This window comes from Ochotona curzoniae, unplaced genomic scaffold, assembly GCF_017591425.1.
Source record: "Ochotona curzoniae isolate NIBS_2020 unplaced genomic scaffold, NIBS_Ocur_1.0 scaffold_4683, whole genome shotgun sequence".
Lineage (NCBI taxonomy): Eukaryota > Metazoa > Chordata > Mammalia > Lagomorpha > Ochotonidae > Ochotona > Ochotona curzoniae.
The window spans coordinates 11,219,333-11,225,332 of NW_024467121.1; positions in this window are offsets into that span (position 1 = coordinate 11,219,333).

A 6,000-nucleotide genomic window follows, 5' to 3' on the forward strand; every position below is an offset into this window, starting at 1 on the left:
ATCCATACAAATCTCTTACTCTATATATTGCCCGTCACATATTGGATAAAGCATATGTTGTAAATCCTAGAATGTGCTATGAGAAAGAATTTCCTGACAAGTAAGCCTTTTTTACAGTTACAACAAATGAATAGGAGGATTTCCTGTTTGGGGGATTTGCAAATGCACAAAGAAAAACAAAAAGAAAAAAAGAGATTATTTGAAAAGAATCTTCTTTTCTTGAATCCTTGTCTCCTCATTTCAGTGCAGTGTTAATCACATGGGAAAGAGGCACATCTGTGTGAGCTATGTGAACATCTGCCAGCTAATGCACCGAGACAGTTGGACTTGGTGTTATTCTGTCTTCATCAGGATGCAGCCCCAAACTGTCAAGGCTAGGAAAAGAGGGAACATCTGACTTGTAACAGCTCACTTTGGCATTGATGCTCCACACATGTGATTTTAAAAACCAGACTTGTAGCAACACTTCTAGGAATAGCACGTAATAGTTCATGTTCACTCTTTGGTTTCTTCCATATTTCTGATGCCTTTTTAGAGAGAACCTAGGAAGCAGGTTCCCATATCTGGCATCTGGATTCACTGTCACTGTCACAATCACTGAGCGACTTTCTTCTCTGTTTATGATGCTGAACCATTGCAGCCACTAGTAGCATCAGCTATGATCTGAATGTGTTTCTCCAAAATGCATTTGTTGGAACTTGTTCCCTCAAGTGATGGTATTGGGAGATGGGTTATTTTGTAGCTGGTGAGGGTGGAATGCAGGTGGAATCCTTACAATGGGGCTGGTTCCTTTACAATAGCGATCCCTTGCCTCTTCTACCAATGAAGGCACAGGGAGAAGATGCCGCCTATATGCCAGCGAGTGGGCCCTCATCAGATGCTGAATTTGCCAGCATCTTGATCTTGGCCCCTATGGCTTCCTGAACAGTGAGAAATGAATGTCTATTGTTTATGAGCTGCCTGGCTTATTGTACTGTTATAGGAACCTGGATGGACAATGACACTCTGTAACAAGTTCCTCCCCAAAGTTAGTAGTTTAAAACAACAATTCTATTTTTGTCTCATGATTCTATCGGTCAGAAACTTGGGTGGGGCTCACAATAGAGTTGTTGATTGGGATAGTTCATATATTAGGGCTGCTTTCAAATGGGAACTGTTGTCATCTGCAGCCTCAAAGAAACTGGATATCCAAGATGGCTCAGGCCTAGGTTCACATGGCAGACATTCAGCGTTTTCGTTTGGCTGGAAGCTTAGCTGGGACCATTGGCTGCACTTATTAGCATGCAGTGGGATTTCCTAGAGCTAGGATCTTTGGTACATCACATGAGGGCTGCAAAGTCTTTTCTGATTGTACTTCTGAAGTCCTATGAAAGCATGTCCAACAAAATGCATCGATCGAAACAGTTACACATCCAAATAAGATCATAGGGAAACAATACATGCCCCATTTCACAGTGGCAGAAGTGCCAAACACTGTAGTGCCATTTTCAAAATCTGATCTAATCAATACTATGTTACACCTTGCCCAAAATAAATAACGTGGCTTTCTGAGTGACCAAACTGACATTTGTGTATGGATCTATGTGTTGATGTTGCCCTCCTTACTTTATTTATTTATTTTTTAGTCTCCTTATTTATAACACAGGACAGCACTTGTAGAAATTGTGCCCTAAAAGTAGTAAGAGCTTGACATAACACTGTGTTCATTACTAAGAACTCAAAAGCATATTATCTCTGACAGTCTCAATCCAACTCAGAGAAGTATAGACAGCAGGTATTTTGTTTCCACTGCACACATGGAGGCTCAAAAACATAAACGGCTTGCTCAATAATCCAGGATGTCTGAGCTGCCTCCTCAGTAAACTACCTGTCACTTCTACTCAGCTGAATTCTTTGCACCCGTCTGAGTCATTTTGTCCAATGCTTGCCATACCAAGGCTGTCTTTAAGAGCTGTGTAGCAGTGCTCAAAAAATCAGGTACTATTATATCGGCAGTGGAAAAGGCCACTCGGATCTGTCCTACTCCAGGTTTGTATCTTGGAGTGACACACCTGTCATGCAGCAAAGCCAGTTTTTGCTACTTACAGTTACATTTGATGCAGGCTATTTCTGACTGTGAACATAAACGACTTTCTCTAATACTAGTTTTAAAGGCGATTTCACTGATAGTCTCAGACACATCCTTCTGAGGGGAGATGATCAGGGATTTGGGACTTGATAGCTCTGCATCTCTTCTGCAACAGTTTGTGAATGTTTGACTCTTGGAGGCCCATTTATTTGTTCATTTCTAGACTGACATTATGTTGTTCACTTTGAAGAGTTTTCTTGTGTTTCTGACAGTAAAACGCATGGAACACGAACTTTACTGTGTTGACTCTCGGTAAGTATATAGTTCAGTGATATGATGCACTTTGACATCACGCAACCCTCCTTACCATCCTTCTTCATAATCTTCATCTTGTGCAGCTGAAGCTGTGTTCTTTAAGCAATAACATTCTGCACACTCAGCCCCTGACAATAATCATTGCAGTTACATCTACTTTTTTCCCCCCTTCCCTCGGTTCCTTATGTAAGTGGGATCCTACACTATTTGTGTTCTTGTAATGATTTTATCTCACTTAACTTAGTATAGCGTCCACAAGAGTTATCCTTTTGCAACACGGGAGAAAATTCCCTTCCTTTTTAAAAACTGAATGACGTTTCATTGCATGGGTATACAACTTGTTTTGATCTATTCTCCACCAAGGACTCTCTGTCACTCCTAACTTTGGACGACTGTGCTAATGTGATCAGGGATTTTAAGCATTTCTTCAAGGCCCTGCTTCCAGTTCCTCTGAGTACACAGCCTAAGCAGATATGCTGCGTCAGATGGCAGCCTCTATGTTTTATTGTTTGAGCAATCTCCATACTGTTTTCCATAGTGGCTGTATCATTTTACTTTCCCACCCACAAAATACAAAGTGATTTTTTTTTTAAGATTAATTCCTTTGAGGGCCCGGCGCGGTGGCCCAAGTGGTTAAGGTCCTTGCCTTGCACGCCCGGGATCCCATATTGGCGCCGGTTCTAATCCCGGCAGCCCCGCTTCCCTTCCAGCTCCCTGCCTGTGCCCCGGGAAAGCAGTCAAGGACGGCCCAAAGCTTTGGGATCCTGCACCCACATGGGAGACCCGGAAGAGGCTCCTGGCTTTGGATCGGCATAGCATCGGCCGTTGTGCTCACTTGGGGAGTGAATCATCGGACGGAAGATCTTCCTCTCTGTCTCTCCTCCTCTCTATATATCTGACTATTTATTTATTTATTGTAAGTAAATTTCCCACAGAAGTTAGGGGATTTTTATTTTTTTTTTGTAAACAGATTGCCAGATGGCCATTTAAGGAGTGAACTAGAAGACTGAAGATCTCTCTTTATCTCTCTATCTCTTTCTGTTTTTAACTGTTTTTCAAATAAACATATATCTTAAAAACAAGGAAAAAAATCACTTATATGATTTGCAACCTGTTTTCTAGCAACTGCTATATGCCTGAATTTCTATGATCTTCGCTGGTGTTAATTGTCACCTTTCTAAAATTTACCATTCCTAAATTGATAACAGAATTATCCACTGACAATATTTAGCTAGTTTAACTAAAATATTTTGTTTTCTAAAGTCTATTATTTAGATTATTAGCTTTATCAAACTCTGAGATGGTAATTCATGTATTTAATTTTAAACATTTATTTTGTAATACAGAGTAATAGAGAGGGGTAGACCAGGGAGAGAGAGAGAGATCTTCCATACACTAGTTCACTCCCCATATGGCTACAGTGGCCAGAGCTCAGTGTGGTTGAAACCAGGAGCCTGGAGACTCATCCTGGTCTCCTACATGTATAGCAGGTTTCCAAGTACTTGTGGCATGTTGTGCTGTCTTCCTGGGTACATTAGCATAGAGATGGATAGGAAACGGGTTAGCTAGGTCAGAAACTGATGTTTTGACATGAGGCATTGCTTCACTGGCGGCAACTTAGCTCAAGGTGCCATAATGCTGTCCGTGCAATTTGAATTATTTAAAGTTTAAAAAAAATCTGTTTCATGAGACATAAATATTCATGGGGAAATTACTCAAAATATGTTTCAATCTCACAATGAACAAAAGGAGCTGGATATAAAAAGAATAGTGAGATGGGTTGGTATGGAAACTCAACTGGCTGATCGTGCACTGTAAGCGTTGGTGTCCCATATGGGTTCCGGATCATGTTCCGCTTGCTCCGCTTCCCCTACAGCTTCAGCTTGTTGCTTTGGAAAGCAGTGGAGGATTGCTAAAATCTTTGGGCTACTGCACCCATGTGGGAGACCCAGAAGAAGCTTCTGGCTACTGGCTTCAGATTAACTCAGCTCCAAAATATGTGGTCTTTTGGAGAGGGAAAATTGAGGTGGATGGAAGAATTTTCTATCTTTTCTCTCTGTAAATCTGCCCTTACAGTACAAAAACTAATTTTTTTCTCTTGAAAAATGCTGTATTTCTAAAAAAATTATTTCATGAAGTCCCAGAATTAAAAAAAAAAAACCAAAAACTGGTATTTAGTAATAGAAATCCCATCAGGAATTGCTTGAGACAGAAAGCAAGAGTTACTTACTGAGGGTCTGGAAGACCTGGTGTTGGCAGCAATGTTCTGTGTTGACTTGGTACAAGTATAAAAGTTAAGATTTTGTGAAAATTCATGAACCTGTTCCCTTAAAACAAGCAAATTGCAGTGTATGAAACTTTCATGTTAAAGGGATTTCTTTAACATTAAACCCTGAGGCCTGCCTTATGACACAGTGGGTTGTGCTGCCACCTGTAGCACCTGCATCCAGTTACCAATGGCTGGTTTGTGTCCTGGTTGCTCTGCCTGCCATCCAGCTCCCTGCTACTGTGCCTGGAACAGCAGTAAAAGGCCATTCATTGGCCTTGGGCCTCTCCCTGCTGTGCACGAGGGCTCTGGCTCCTGGCTTTGCCCAGTCTTAGCCTTGGCAGTTGGGACCCTGTAGAGAGCAAATTAGCAATGAGGGATTTCTCCCTCTCTCTGTCTTTCAGCTAAATAAAATAAATCAAATTAAAGCTGATATCTGCTTCATAAGTTTATTGTGGTGAATAAACAAGGGGATTATGCACATCGCTTATGTAAGGCAGTGCCTGGGACATGCTAAGCATTTCGTAAATATTCGGATTAGTCTTACTGTTCTTGTTTCTGCATACACAGCTACATTCCAGGCAGGGCAGTATGGAGTGAGGTGGACAAAGACATTATGCTGCGAGGCTGAGGTCTGTGGAAGACAAGGGAAGGTGTTGTAATGAAAAGTTTGGTATCTTTTAGGACTGTTAGGATACAAAAATTGAAAATTCCTGTCTGATGCGATCCAATCCTGCAAGCTGTTCAAATATATCATTTGAAAATAAAAGTACCAGACTCATCCAGCTAATCTCAGGGAGAGGGTCATGCGATTGGAAATTCTGAGGCAAACAGGGGCAGATCCCCTAGATGAACCCACCAGGGTCTTGGGGCAGCCTCCGATTCTGCCATAGGTAGGCATGCATATGTGCTTGCTGAACCCACCAGATGAATGAGTATAAAATCACTGATTTTGAAACTTTGTAGTTTCCTCTCATTAAAATAACAGTTTCATCATCTCCCCAGGTGTCGGGCAAATAGATTCTAATAATTTTTGTTTCTGAACAAAACAGGGGAATGCCAATACAGCCAATGCAATTTTTATCATTCAAAGATGTTGAAATTTAATAAGCCCAGGAAAAAAAAACATTAATATTCAAATCTTGTCTTCAAATCTACCGTGTAGTTGTGAGGATTCTCCTTCACCATACCCAAAGCCAGACAACTAGATGCCATAAAATTCCGGACTTCTGACCAAGAAATTCCCTATCCTAATCTGATTTACCAAGGGCAGAGCTCATTGCGGGACTGACTAGGTCACATTGTCTGTGTGTTCTGAGTCAAAACGAGCATCCTCTTGCTCACGGAAAAT